We start from the raw sequence: 15,864 nt of genomic DNA on the forward strand, positions 1-15,864 counted from the left end.
GGTTCTAGAGCCTGAGCTCCTAGCCACTGTGCCATGCTTTGGTTTGTTCATTCATTCAACAATGTTTGCTGAGCACCTACTATATATGCCAGGTACTATTACAGGTAATAGGTACACAGTAGTGTACCAGACGGATAAAAATCTCTGCCCTACATTCTAGCTGGGGAGACACATGGTAAACACAATAAGTGAAATCCTTAGGTTTTTGGAAGTTAGTAAGTTTCCTGGCCAAAAACAAACAAACAAAAACAATAGAATGGGAATGCAGAGGTGGGTGTGCAATTTAAAATAAGGAGGCCAGGCAAGGCCTCACTGAGAAGGGGCATTAGAGCAAAGTCTTGAAGGAGGAGGACGAGGGAGCTAGGCTGGGATCTGAGGGGAGGGCATGCCAGATAGAGACCTGCAAGTGCAAAGGCCCTGAGGCAACAGTGAGCTGACTGTCCAGGGAGTAGCAAGGAGGCCAGTGAGGCTAGACTAGGGAGAGAGGTACAGGGTGGGAGCAGTGAGGTCAGAGAGGTAATGAAGGGGGTACAGATCTCGGGGCTCTGAGGGCCACTGTGAGGACACTTACTTTTCTCTGAGGGAGGTGGGAGCCATGAGGGTTCTGAGCAGAGCAGTGATGTGGTCCAGCTTACATCTAATGAGATCTCTCTGGCTACTGGGTGAAGAATCGCTGTAGAGGGCCAGGGTGGCAGCGAGGAGGTCCCTGTGACAGCTGGGTTGGAGATGATGGTGGCTCAGACCAGGCTGGTGGTGTGGGGTGGAAAGCAGTGGTTTCCTTCCGGATATATTTTGAAAATGGAGTTGACGGGATTTGCAAATCGCTTGTCTATGGGATATTAAAAAGAGAGAGGAATCAAGGATGCCTCCGAAGTCAGGAGCTTGAACCCTGGAGAGGGAGAGATGCATTTAGCACAGCAGAGAAAACCCTGGGAGGAAGTCGGTTTGGGGAGCTAAGGCAGCCATCACTGCCAGCCTGATATCCTGTTCTTCTCCATTGGGTGTGCAGGAGGACGGCACTTCCTGCCCCCTTGAAGTTAGATGCGGCCAGGGGATGAACTCTGGCCAGAGAGTTGTGGGTGGGAGTGATATGTGTAACTTCCGGGCTGGGGCTTTAATCACTTCCGGCTCTGCTGGTGCCCTGTGGAGACTATCTCCGGAGCTTGGCCGAGGTGGAAGCTCTATCAGCCTGGGACCCTGAGTGACTCATGGAGGAGAGCCCTCTGCCCACCTGGCCTGGACATGTGTCATCACAAAGAAATAAATGTTTGTTGTTCTAAGACGCTGAGATTTAGATGTTGTTTGCTAACACAGCATAATTTATCCTATCCTGAATAATACAGGCACCTGTCAGTAGGACTGCCATGTAAGGTTGCACAGGTTGTACACTGTACAACGGCAGCATCTCTGAGGAGGTTTCATTATAATCATAGACTTGTCTAACTTCTAGATCCTGCACACGTGTGAAGGATTATGTCCTGTTGCAATCATGCTCGGGGCATCCCCTGAGGCTGCTCTTCTTGTTCACCAGACTCTCTCAGAGGCCTGATTTCCACTCCCTACCCCCACCCAACTCTAAACAGGCAACAGCCACCTCACAGAGCAGGGGCAGTGGAAGGACTGTACACTGAGTGACTTGCCTTAGCGCCTGGGTACAAGCGAGCCCCAGCCAGGGCTGTCGCTCCCAGTAAAGTCTTCTGGGGCAGATCCAGGCCAAGCTGAGGGGGATGAGCAAGGGGGCACAGCCATGCTCCAGAAGCTTCACTGCTTCCTAACGGGAAGCATATGCTCTGGCCACAGATTTAACAAGAAGCCTGATTTATGGACCTGCCATTCAGATGAATTTAAGCTGGATGCTACTGATTAAACCCCGGACCCAGTGCCCCCTCTACCTCTCCCCGTCCACCTCTCCGGCTCCTGCCTCTCTTCCCTCTCCTCCCATCCCCCTCCTTTATACAAGAGCCAGCCTGGCGTTCGTTGCCTAGCAGGGCCTGCAGCGGGTCAGTGCTTTCTGCCTTCTCCTGGCTGGCCTGCCCATAGTTGGACAGAATAATATGTAGTATGAAGTGGGTTTTTTTTTTGTTTTTTGTTTTTTTAAATTACTTAAGAAAAGCACCTTCTGCTAACTTGCATGGGGCTATATGAGTTAGAGGCAGCTCTGCCTATTACCCAAGTGAAGATGTTGAGTAGACAGACAAGCGCAGAGCTCTGGGGAGAGGGCTGAGCTAGAGATATACATTTGGGAATTGTCAGCGTGTATTGGTGTTTAAAGAGCCATGGCACTGGGGGGGATCACGGAGGGAGGGGGGTACATGGAGAAGACTCAGAAGACCAAGCCTCTGATATTGCAGAGGAGACAGGAAGGACCAGCTAGGGAGAAGGGAGAGAACCAGCGGAGTAAGGAAAGGGTTCCATGGAGGATAGAGGGACCACCTGGGTCCAGGGCACTGAGGGGCCAGTAAATCGAGAGCTGAGAACTGACCGTTGTTGGACTTTACATTGTGGAGTCATTGGTGTTCTGGACCAGAGCCGTTGCATGGGGGTGGGTTCAAGAGAGGATGGAAAGGGAAGAACCAGAGAACAGTGGGCTCAGGGGCACCTCTCACGGAATCTTACTGGGTAAAGGGCAGAGAACAGGGTGGTAGTTGGCAGAGAAGTGGTGTCAAGGGAAAAGTGATGCATGGGAGAAAAATGAGGCTGATGAGAAAGAGCCCTAAGAGAGAGAGTCACTGCGGCCAGAAAGTCCCCCTTCCCTGACCCCCACCAGCAGCAGCATGTGAGGGTGGCCAGTTTTTCCTGCATGCTCTACACCCCGGTGAAGCATTTCATGCCCTTTGCAGCCACCCCTTATGGGGTTTCCAGTCCCCTCCCCAGCTTGGGTATAGATCTCTGGGGGTCTCCCATAAGAGCAGCAATTAGAATGCAGACTTTGATAAAGCTGCAGATGGGGAAATGGGGGTCCAGAGAGGTTAAATAACCTGCCGCGGTCATGCAGCCGTTAAGTGGCAGAACTAGATTTCGACCCCAATTATGCCCAACACCGTTCTCCAAGGATAAGTAAGGGGGACAAGAGGTCCTTGTCAAAAGTCCCTGTGGGGTGTGCAGGTTTTGCCTCCTGACTAGCTCTGGTGTTTATTCTTTCATTTACAGGTGTGCCAGTTGGGGCCACTATAGGTGCCAGGATCCCCAAGATGCGACACAGGGAGAAGCCCCAAAAGACTCACAGACCACCTGGGGAGGTCAATCCTTGATCCCTGTGACTAGCCCCCAGCTTTCATGGGGGGCTGTTCAGGAGGTCGGTGCAAAGGTGGGCACCCAACTGGGTCTGGGGGGTTCCCAAGGAATCTAGGCTTTCCTAGGAATCTACTTCCAAGCAAGAGCCAAAGAACGAGCGAGGTTCAGTTGGGTGAGGCGCGATGGGAGATCGGGTCCCTGCAGAGGGCACAGCACGTGCAAAGCCCTAGAGGCTGGAGAGGAGTTCAGGAAACAGAGGAAACCAGCTGTTCGGAGCGGGCAATGGGGAGAGGTGGGGCTTCGGAGGCTGCTGCATCCCCTCCGGGCCAGCCTCGCCCCGCCCACGGTGGTCGCGCGGCCGACCGGCCAGGGCGTCTAATGGGCTGCCCGGCCCGCGTTCCGGGGAGTGGTCCCCGGCCGCGCTAATGTGCGGTCGCCCCTCCCGCTGGTAGCTGGTGCCCCCGCGCCGACCCCGGGCGCAGATCGATACGCATCAGGCGGCGGGCGGCCGGGAGCGCCCCCTTCCCCCGGGCGCCTCTGACGGTTGTTCCGGGGCCTCCCGCGCTGGGGGTGGGGCGGGGGCGGGCTGGGCGCGGGGAGGGGCGCCCCGCGGTGGGACCTTCGGCCCCGCGCCCGCCCGGCTCCTCTCCGCCTCCCCAGGCTCTCTCTGTCTCTCTCTCCCTCTCTTCGGGTTCCGTCCGTTTTCCCCCGACATCTCCTATCTCTCTGAGGTCTTAGTCTCTTGGTCTGTGTCTCTCCATCTCTCCCTATACAGGTCTTGGGGAGGACGGGTCAACCGTCCCAGGCGGGAGGCTGTGACCTTTGTCCACAGCCTGGGACAGTGGCATTGCAGGCTCCCGACACCAGGCTCCACTTTCTAGCCGCTGGGAGCCTGGGAGTCCCAGGTGGCACCTCTGGGGACAAGGACAAGGCCAGGGGCACTAGTCCTGGGACCCAGGACAGAGACAAGGATGGGGCGAATGAGGCACTCGGGGGCCAAACTTAAGGAGCGCCCCCCAAACCTCTCAGAAACCAAGATAAATGATACTTTAATGCAATAGTCTTAAAAAGAAATATTAATGCCAAAAATTCAGTGGTGAACAAAATATCAACACTTTAAAGACAAGATCAGTAACCGCTGAACTGAGCCATGCTGGAGCCTGTGACAAATGAACAATCAGGAATATGATCCTGTTTTATTTAAAATGTTGATATTTTGTCCATCATGGTTTGTTCACCTTGATTTTAAAGGAGACTGATACAGGGGGTACTGGGACTGTGGGCAAGAGTCTATGGCCATGATCATGGTTAACTAGTTAGAAAGTATCAAATGCAAGCACTTAATTATCTTTTTTTAAAAAACAGCTTTATTGGGATATAATTTGCATGCCATATGATTTGTCCAATTTAATGGGTTTTGGTATATTCAGAGTGTGCGACCATCACCACACCAATTTTGGAACATTTTCATCACCCCTAAAAGAATCCCTATATGCACTAGCAGCCACTCTCGAGTCCCCTCAATTTCCCCAACGCTGGCATCCACTAATCTTTCTAGCTCTGTGGATTTGCCTGTTCTGTGTATTTGATATAAATGGAACCATACAAGAGATGGTCTCTTGTGTGTAGCTTTTTCACTTAAGTATAATGTTTTCAAGGTTCATCCTTGCTGTAGCGTGCATCAGTACTTTATTCCTTTATATTGCCCAATAGTACTCCATTGTATGGCTATACCACATTTTACTTATCCATTCATCGGTGGATGGGCATATGGGTTTCTACTTTTTTGCCATGAATAAATGCTGTTACATACATTCATGTACAAGTTTTTGTGTGGACATAATGTTTTCATTTCTCTTGGGTATATACCTAGAGTAGAATTTCTGGGTCATACGGTAACTCCATGTTTAACCTTTTGAGGAACTGCCAGACTGTTTTCCAAAGCGGGTACGCGAGGTTACATTCCCACCAGCAACTTATGAAGGCTCTGATTTCTCCACATCTTCACCAACACTTGCTATCATCTGTCTTTTTTATTATAGCTTTCCTAGTGTGTGTAAAGTGGTTAGCTCATCGTGATTTTGATTTGCATTTCCCTAATGACTAATGATGTTGAAGATTTTTTCACATGCTTTTTGGACATTAGGATATCTTCTTTGGAGAAGTTTCTGTTCAAACTCTTTGCCAGTTTTTCGAATATCTTAATTATCTTAAGTGGCATCACACCATCTCACTTGCTTCTATGTACTTGACAGTATGCTATGGAGATCTCTCCGTGATCTTTATAGATTTTTATAGACCTACCTCACTATTTTTAAGTACCTATTCAAGGTTTCATAGTTCGGCTTGTGCTATAAGTATTTATCCAATCTCTGATTGATGGACATTTACGTTTTTTCAAAAATGTTTTCTATTGCAAACAAGATAATAAACATCCTTATACACATCTTTGTGCACCCGAGTGAGTCTTTTTGGTAAAGAAAGCCCTAGAAGAAGAATTTCTGGGTGAAATTTTTTTTTAATTTCAATAGATATTAACAAATCGTTCTCTGAAAATTTGACTCACACACCCTTCAACATTGTATGAGACTGCTTTTGAACTGCATCTTTACCAACTCTTGATATTATCAGTCTCCTTAATTTTTGCCAATGTGTCAGGCAAAAAACAAAACCAAAAAATCCATTGTTGTTTTAATTTTCATTTGCCTGTGACTGAGTGTGAACTTTAAAAAAATATGATTATTGGCCATTTAAATTTCGTCTACTGTGAAATGTCTGTTTGTATCTTTTGTCCCTTTTTCTAATGGAATATTTTTATATATCCTGGATGTGGATCATCTTTCTCCCAGCCTGCTGATGATTTTTGTGACATAAAAATGTTAAATTTTGATTGCAGCCCTCTTCCTTATGGCTCCTTGGTTTCAGGTCTTGTTTTTCCTACTCCAATTTTGTGAAAATATTTTCCTCTAATATACATATATATATATATATATTTTGCAGTATGCGAGTCTCTACATTTTTTAAATATAAAAATATTAGAGGGCTTCCCTGGTGGCGCAGTGGTTGAGAGTCTGCCTGCCGATGCAGGGGACGCGGGTTCGTGCCCCGGTCCGGGAAGATCCCACATGCTGTGGAGCGGCTGGGCCCGTGAGCCATGGCTGCTGAGCCTGCGCGTCCAGAGCCTGTGCTCCGCAACGGGAGAGGCCACAGCAGTTAGAGGCCCGCGTACCGCAAAAAAAAAAAAAAAAAAAAAAAGGAAAGATATATTTTGGATGTGATGACAATATTGAAATATAATAAATTCTTGAATTAATAAATCTACTGCAATCTCAGTGAAGTTCCTGACATAAATTGTTATCAAACATGATAGTCCACTTGTAGAGTTTGTATGAGAAAGAAAATGTGTAATAATATTGAAAAAAATTTCAAAGGTGAATAACCTTAACAGTTGGCAAAACATAAAGTCATAGTAATTACAACAGTGTAGTATTGGAATGAGATTAGATAAATCAATCAATGGAAAGAAACAGATGCATGTTTATATGAAAGTGTAGTTTATGATAAAGATGACATTTCAAATAAACAGAATTCAATAAATGGTCTTAGTTCAAATGGCTATCCATTTAGTGGTGAATGTTTATTCATTTCTCCATCAAATACTTATGAATGCCTAACACAGGCTAGGCACCATGCATGTGGACACTGCTGAGGTGGAATAGTGAATAAAATAGACAGAAGGACAAACATTCCTGGCCTTGTAGAGCTGACATTCTGGTGAGAGAGGCAGTCAGTCAAATAAATAGGTAAATTATATGTATTAGAAATAAAAGGAGAAAATAAAGGAGGGGTAGGGGATGGGGAGAGAAATGGCAGTTTAAAATAGAAAGATTAAGAAAGATTTCAATGAAAAGGTGATATTTCTGCAAAAACTCAAAGGAGATGAGAGCATTGGCCTTGTAGATACCTATAAGAAGGGCCATCTGCGCTGAGGGAACAGACAGGGCAAAGGTCCTGAGGCAGGAACATGTTTTATGTGTTTTCTGCTTCATGGACTTGAATTTTCACCCTGAGGGAGATCGGCAGCATTGAAGGGCTATGAACAGAGGTGTGACAGAAGCTCACTGATGCTTTTACTGGACCACTCTGTGATCTGGGTGGACCATTGTTTGTAGCGTCCAGGGCAAGAGTGGGCTTGAGAAGACCAGGGAAGAGGCGATTTCAGTTACCCAGGTGAGAAGTATTGGTGGCTTGGACCAAGTGGCAGCAATGGAGGGAGTGGGAAGTGGTCAGATTCCGGATGTATTTTGAAGATAGAACAGACGGGATTTGCTGATGGATCAGATGGGGGACCAGAATTGGCTGGGAAGAAGAGTCAAGGGTCACTTTGAGGATTTTGATCTGAGCCTTGGAAGGCCGGAGCTAACGTTAGTAGAGGCAGGAAGGCGGTGGGTAGGGCAGGTGCGGGAAAGAACAGAAGCTCAGCTATGGATGTTTGGAGTTTGTGATGCCTTTCAGACCTCCAAATGGAGACACTGGGTAGGAGTAAGTGTCCACCACTGAGACATGAGATCTGGGCTGAAGATACATGTTGGAAACGGTCAGCGTAGAAACCTCTGCAGCCCCACACAGTAGCCGGAAGCCACACGTGGTTACTGAGCACTTGAAATGCAGCTGGTCCGATGGAGACATGCTGTATGTATAAAATGCACACCGGATTTCACAGGCTTAGATGAAAAGAAGAGTACAATAGCTCATTAATGATCTTTTTATATTGATCATTTATATTGAAATGACAATGAAATAATTTTGGATATATTCGGTTAGATAAAATACAGTATTTACCTTACTCTTTTTTATTTCATTTTTTTAAAATGTAGGGATGACTTCCCTCATGGTGCAGTGGTTAAGAATCTGCCTGCCACTGCAGGGGACACAGGTTCGAGCCCTGGTCTGGGAAAATCCCACAGGCCGCAGAGCAACTAAGCCCGTGCGCCGTAACTACTGAGCCTGTGCTCTAGAGCCCTCGAGCCACAACTACTGAGCCCGTGTGCCTAGAGCCCATGCTCCGCAAAAAGAGAAGCCACCGCAATGAGAAGCCCGTGCACCGCAACGAAGAGTAGCCCCCGCTCACCGCAACTAGAGAAAGCCATGCACAGCAACGAAGACCCAACACAGCCAAAAATAAATAAATAAAGTAATTAATTAATTTTTAAAAATGTAGGTATCCAAAAATGTTAAACTGCCTAAGAAGCTTACATGCTATTTCTATTGGACAGCATTGGTCTAGATGGTCATTAAAGTGCGAGCAGGATGGGGTCACAGTGGGAGTGACCATGGGAGAGAGAAGCCCCAAGGATGAGCCCTGGACCCCCTGAGGTGAAGAGGGTGAAGAGGAAACGCACCAGAGGTGAGAGGAGCAACCTAGGACGTTAGAGGAAAAGTGGGAGCCGGGAAGCCAAGGCAAGAGAGTGTTCCAGGGAGGAGGGAGGCGCCCGTGACCAGTGCTGCGGATGGGCTGAGAACTGAACGTTGAAATTAGCAAAGTGACCAGTTGACCAAGCATTTCTTTTTTTTTTAAATAAATTCATTAATTTTTGTTTATTTATTTTTGGCTGTGTTGAGTCTTCACTGCTGTGTGCAGGCTTTCTCTAGCGGCAGCAAGCGGAGGCTACTCTTCATTGCGATGTGCAGTCTTCTCATTGCGGTGGCTTCTCTTGTTGCGGACCTTCAGGTTCTAGGCGCGCTTCAGTAGTTGTGGCATGTGGGCTCAGTAGTTGTGGCTCACGGGCTTAGTTGCTCAGTGGCATGTGGGATCCTCTCGGACCAGGATTCGAACCCATGTCCCCTGCATTGGCAGGCGGATTTTTAACCACCAGGGAAGTCCGACCGAGCATTTCATTCATGCAGTTTTCTCGAGTTCCCACAATGTGCCGTTGCTGAAGATACAACAACAAACAAGGAGAGCTGGCCCCTGCCCTCCGGGGTCTCACGATGTAGTAGGGGTGGCAAGAGGGTCCCCAAATAATGAGCTACCAGTCACCTGGGGAAGAGGAGTGTACAGGAACCAGGAAAGCCCAGGACAGAAGTTTGGAGGCCGTACCCTGAGGGTGCAGGAGAAATCCCTACCCAGATTTTGAAAACTCCTGTTGCTGGGCCCAAAGCCCCCCACCCCGAACCCCAGCATAGACTCTGGGCAAGAGAAGATCAGAAATAACATGCTAGGGGCTTTATAGTGGTAGAGAGTCCTCATAGCACTATAAGGGGACCAGGATTTGAACCCAGGGTGTCTGGCTCAAAATCCTGTGTCCTCAGCCACTCTGCTCACTGCCCTGAGGTCCACGGGAATGCAGTTCCTACAGGCTCTTCTCTGACAGCCGGAAGCTCTTGGGCTGCAGAGTACCCAATTCTGGCTTTGCAGCCAGCACCCAAAACCCCCACTTGTTCCCCAAGTGACTTTAGGTGAGTTCCTTCAGCCTTAGTTTGCTCATCTGTATGCTGGAATAGATAAAATGGAGCAACGGCATTTTAGCAACCACACCACACTACCTATGATGGGCAGAGTTAGGCTGGAGACTCAAGTCAGACCATGCAACTGCAAGATTTTGGAAATGCATTCCCCAGGGAAGGTGGGCAGAGGAAGTGGCCACAAGCTCAGACAGTCCCTCCTCGGCCTGTGTCCTGGAGAGCGCCGAGCCCCGTTCCTGTGCCCCTGAAGGTCAGGCACCCCCTCTGGCCCCCACTGCCCCCTCCTGCTTCTGACCGTCCCCTCTGCACTGGATAAACAGCACCTCTGCCCGCCTGCCTCCTCAATCCCTCCTGCTTCACCAGAATTAAATTCATCATTCATTTTTTATGGTTTATACATGGTGTAATTTATGTCTTCAAATATATTGAGGTCACACTTTAGCAGAAAAAAAGTATTTCACATTGAAATTGAAGGCATGTGTGTTCCATTAAATGGGGATGTTTGGGATAATTTTAAAAGGCTAAAAGTAGTAGAAAGTAACATTAAAATAAAATTTGAGAGCTGTAATTACCCCTAATCGCACCATAAAATAATCAATACTGCATTCCATTATTTCTGACTTCCCTAGTTATAGCTTTTTTTGTTAAGCTCTTGAATATTGATGAGGTGAAAGGGTCGTGTCTTCTGGCAGAGGTCTGATGGAGGTGGAATTAAGGTGGTGTCCTCTCTGATTATCCCAGGGAGACCATGAGCGCCGCTTCTTCTCAGCTACGAATCCCCGGGGGCAGCGCCAGGCTCCCTGATCTGTTTGATGTTCTTCCGTCCAGCTCTTCCCACGTGGGGCTTGGTGGGGGGCCAGGTTTGTCTGGGCTACATTTTTGGAGCATTCACTGTGTGCCAAGCTCTGTGCAAGCCTCCTGGATACATTAACTCATTTAACTCTTAAAGCAACCCTCTGCAGTGGGTGTTGGCAAGACTCCCCATTTTACAGATGGGCACACTGAGGCTCAGTGAGATAAAGTAAATTACCAAGGAGTGGAGTTGGGATTTTCACTCAAGTCTGTGCTCTTGCCATTATTTATGCCACCTCCCAAGACATCCAGCTTCTGGCTGAGGGATGGAGATGCCAGCAGGAGAGTGCAGGGGTGCTAAGCACCCTGGGAGAGGATGACTTAGTGCCAACCTCGAGGGCAGTTGCCACTGGCCGCAGTGGCGTGAGTTTAGCTGGAAAACCTCTGGTTTCCTCTGGGGACACCTGAGAACTTCTGTCCCTTCCCTACATTTCAGACAGGGGTTCACTTCCATGAGCCTTCAAGTTCCCATCTGTAAGATGGGAATGACATCAGAACACCCCTTAAAGTGTACGGTTTAAGGGAACTCATGCTGGGAAGTGCCAGTCAACAGGAGCTGTGAAGGTGTTGGCGACACAACGAAGAGGTCTCGTCTCTTCTCTGGCTTCAGTTTCCCCATCTCTAAAATGCCCAGGGTGGGGCACTTGAACTGGACAACAGAAAGACCTTGTCCATCTCTGACATTTCATGTTCTATGCTCTAGGCCGCAAGGTCTGCCAAGTGGGCAGAGACTTCTTCCTGTGTGCTAGCTTACAAGGGTCCTCAGAAGGTCATCTCATCGAGCCCCCACCACCCCACAGGGTCACATGTCCAAGGGGTACCGCTTGCCCCTCTTTTCCCCACCTCAAGGAACCCGCACTGTTTCAAGCTGTGGATAATTTCCCTGGGGGCCTGGGCCCTACGGGAGCCCACCTACCTAATGAGAGCACCAAAGTGGTCCTTTGGGCCCCTGAGCTGGGGGTTTGAAGCTTGGACACACTCATGTACAGTATGAAAGGATGACCTTTTATTTGCTATCCGGACATCTATGCAGGAGAATCGAGACATCTCCCTACTCAGAACGCAGATAACCGTGTGCTCAGAATCTGGACGTTATTCACGGTAGCTAAAAGGTGGCAACAACCCATATGTCCATCGGTGAATGATGGGTAAACAAAACGTGGTCTATCCACACAGTGGAATATTGTTCTGCCGGAACACGGAATGAAGCACTGGCACATGCCACATGGATGAGCCTTGAAAACACGATGCTGTGCGAAAGAAGGCACAAAAGGCCAGACGGTGCAGAGTTCCATGTATATGAGGTACCTGGAATAGACAAATTCATAGACACAAAAGCGGACGAGAGGTTACCAGGGCCTGGGGGGAGGGGGAAACGGGGAGTTGATGTTTCATGGGTACAGAATCGGCAAATCCAGAAAAGGCAAATCTATAGAGACAGAAGGCAGCTTCGTGGTTGCCAGGGGGATGGGAAAATGAGGAGGGACTGCTTAATGGGTATGAGGTTTCATTTTGGGGTGATGAGAAAGTTCTGGAACTAGACAGCTACATAAAATTTACTTAATGCCACTGAATTACATACTTTAAAAGGCCTACAGGGCTTCCCTGGTGGCGCAGTGGTTGAGAGTCCACCTGCCGATGCAGGGGACACGGGTTCGTGTCCCGGTCCAGGAGGATCCCACGTGCCGCGGAGCAGCTGGACCCGTGAGCCATGGCCACTGAGCCTGCACGTCCGGAACCTGTGCTCCGCAACGGGAGAGACCACAGCAGTGAGAGGCCCGCTTACCGCAAAAAAAAAAAAAAAAGAAAGGCCTACAATGTTAAATTTTATGTTCTGTGTATTTTACCACATTAAAAAAATTTTTTTAACTTGTTCAATAAGTTTATTACTGTCTTTATCTTCGTAGAAATTGTGGTTTGGGTTATTAACTCTCAGCAGCCCGTTCCTGAGCTCTAAGGAAGCTTGTCTTCTTCTGAGCTACCCGATCTTTCTTCTGGGCAAGTGACATTTTGGATGGTTCCACCTTTTCTTTTTTTTTTTTTTTTGCGATACGCGGGCCTCTCGTTGTGGCCTCTCCCGTTGCGGAGCACAGGCTCCGGACGCGCAGGCTCAGCGGCCATGGCTCATGGACCCAGCTGCTCCGCGGCATGTGGGATCCTCCTGGACCGGGGCACGAACCCGTGTCCCCTGCATCGGCAGGCGGACTCTCAACCACTGCGCCACCAGGGAAGCCCCCACCTCTTCTCTTTAACTTCTTTCTTAGGCTTCTTCTCATACACTGGATTCTCTCATATTGTAGCATGAGCTTTCTTATCCATCTCCTCCATCATGTCTGGAGTTATGTTTTTCTTTATGTATCGAGAGAGTTGTTTTTTGTAAGTATCTTCATCTTCTTCGATCAGGTAACGCACATAATCTGCAATGTTCTGCCCCACGATGTGCTTTCGGTGTACCTCAGCATTGAATTCTTTGCTTTCTGAATCATAACCAGGGAACCGTTTGGTACTGTGAGGGATAGACAAGCCTCCATCGACAGCTCCCTTCAGGGCCCCAACAGCGTTATTCTCAATAGTAGTCCTGGCAGGCCCTGCATCCAAGTAACAGGTGAAGGCACCAGGTTGACCATCAACGCTTTCCACACTGTATTCACCTCCAGTCGCCTTGACTTCGCCTTCATAAATTCTGTCCATCCCAAACCTATTAAGAAGCCTGCGTGCCAGCCGCAGGCCAGTACAAGATGCTTCAGCGTAATTTGTCAGGCCAGCCTTCACGCCATACTTTGGGAGTTCACGAGCACAAGCTGCACAAACGATCATACCTCCTTTTATACGGGCATAGCAATCTGACAAACGATATCTCTGTGAGTTACCTGAACTGTCATTCTGTATTTGGGTGCACTGTACTTATTTTTATCTTGGATTACCAATCGTTTCCGAGCATAGTAGTCAGTTTTGCCCTCTTGCCGTCTTCTAAATTTCACTTGGCATCTCTTGAACTAGGCCTTATTCTTGACAACTTTAACAAACCCCATCCTGTAGAACAGAGGCCTTAGCCGCCACTGAGCTGCAGAACCAGCACGGCTCTGGGGGGGGATAAAGCAAAAAAAATTTTTTTTTTTAATGTCTGGGCACCCCAGGGTCGTCCTGTGCCCTGAGCCCAGCCCACGCTCCATGCAAGGCTCTGGGTCGTGACTGTTCCCCCCAGCACGTTAGGAGCCGGGGACAGTAGGGAGCTGATGGGCAGCCTCGCGCCCTGGGTCATTACCATTAATAACAAACAACAATAGAGTGTATTTTTAAAACTTTCCCTAATGGAGATCCCCACGCAGCAACCAACACGCTCAGATTACCCACTGGTCCCCTAACGATACTGACACACAAAAGCCACGTAGGCCATGGAGAGCTGGGGCGAGGCGGATGCTTCCTGGCATCTGGGAGATGTCCCTCACTTATCTCCTTCCCCGCCAGTCCCACTCCCCAGCTTTGCGCAGGTACCAGGGACAAAGGCAAGGGAAGGGGGTCTTCCGCATCCTCTGGGTCCTTGCCAATGCCTTGGCCCTTTGACTTAGTTTCCCCCACAGGCTCCCTTTTCTGCCTGTCTCCCCAGAGGCTGTGCTTAGGGGTGTCGGGAGGGGACACTAGGCCTGTAGCAGTAGGAGTGGAAAGGGCAGTGCTGACCGTTGTGTGCACCCTGGTGTCTTAGACTGGCCTGCAGAGACCATCAGTCCTCTCTGACATATTTCAGGTGTGTCCTGGGCCCTGACTGTGCAGGGGTCATGCTCAAGCCCCCCCCAGCAAAGGAGCTGCAGAGCAGGGACTCAAAGTCCTGGTGGCTGGTCCACTCTTAGTTCTTCCACTTCGTTCTCAGCAAAGGCAGAGCAGTTACCAACTCAGACTCTGGAGTCAGAGAGACCTTCCCCCAGGGAACCCCAGGCCAGGCAAGTCCTGGACTTCCCTAGCCTCAGTTTCCCCATCTGTGAAGGAGGCAAAGACAGCACCTCCTCATCAGCTGGGAGAATTACAGAGATGATGCATGTGGTGTCTCAGCGCTGAGTAAATGGTGACCATCATTCCAAACGTGAAGCCAAGCCTCGGCCTGCGTGGGCTCACCCTCTCCCAACCTCCCTGGGTCCACCCACAGCCCAGGCCGGCACTGGCCAGAGGCCTCTCCACATTGGGCTCTGATATGATGAGGCCCATCCTGGTATTGGGCACTCACATGCTTTGTCAGATAACCCTCCCAGCAGCCCTGGGAGGGAGAGACTGCCGTTCCATTTTACAGACAGGAAGACTGAGGTCCAGAGAGACAGAGAACTTGCTGGATATGGGATTCAAAAGCGGTCACCTGTGGTCCAAGAGCCATTGCTTTTAAGCACTACATGATGACTGACTGGGGTCGGGGATTGCCATGGTAGAGAGCAAGGTCCCTGCAATTATGTGATCCCTGTGTGCATTTTTCTGGAGTGAGGGCACATAGCTCATCAAATTCTCAAAGGGATTACAGGCAGATCTCTGTTTAAGTCCCAGCTTCTCCACATATTGACTCTGTGGCCTTGGGCATGTCACTTCCTCCCTGGTGCCTCCGTTTCCCCAGTTTTCAAATGAGGGGTTTGACTGGAAAAATCTCTAAGTTTCCTCCAAGCACCGGCATTTGCTCATTCCTGGACCCTCCTGTTAGATTCTCTCTTCCCTCCACCTCCCTCCTCACTCCTCATCCTAGCCTGGCCTCCCTGACGTAGCCTTGCAAACAGCTACAGGCCCAGCCAGCAACCACATCAAGGGCCAGAGGAAAGCCCATCCCTGACTAGGGGAGGCCAGAGGGAAGGCAGCTGACACCCAGGAGCTTGGGGCTGGGCCTAGTCTGCCTCTTTCTCCCCAGAGTTCCCCGATCCCGGTCCTTTTCTGTGGTCAACAAGGGCCCCAGCTAGACCCTGTCCAGAGACCCCAGATCCCCTCGGTGACCCCTGAGCCAGCCACAGCCCACCCATCCGGTGAGATTTAATTGATTTCAATTGACAACCATAACAAGAAATCTCTTTTGGGAAACTTCGGAAATGGAAGGGAGGCCATTAGGAAATTTACATTTGCGAATATGATGTTTAATTAGCAATACCAATAAATTAATAGGAGAATCTTGCTGTGGTTCTGGGTTCATAAAACACCAGCCTCAGTCGGCAGGAGAATGCAGCAGCCCGTGGCTGCCTGAAGGGAGAGGACAGGGCCATCGGCTCATTGCCAGCAGTGCCCCCGCCCCCTCAGCCCCCAGCCCATCCCTTGATGGAGTGGGGGGCGGGGCAGGAAGAGGCCAGCATG

At 49.3% G+C, this 15,864-nt stretch overlaps 1 pseudogene across 1 annotated transcript; it reads right to left on the reverse strand.

Moving 5' to 3' along the window:
* Positions 1–12,454: 12,454 nt before the first annotated feature.
* On the reverse strand, positions 12,455–13,583 carry LOC309837201 (large ribosomal subunit protein uL18-like; annotated as a pseudogene). The gene is made up of 2 exons: positions 12,791–13,583; positions 12,455–12,575 (listed from the first exon to the last, which is right to left on the reverse strand). The product of its transcript is annotated as a large ribosomal subunit protein uL18-like (transcript).
* Positions 13,584–15,864: the final 2,281 nt, after the last annotated feature.

This window comes from Grampus griseus (genome assembly GCF_964374135.1).
Source record: "Grampus griseus genome assembly, chromosome: 1".
NCBI lineage: Eukaryota > Metazoa > Chordata > Mammalia > Artiodactyla > Delphinidae > Grampus > Grampus griseus.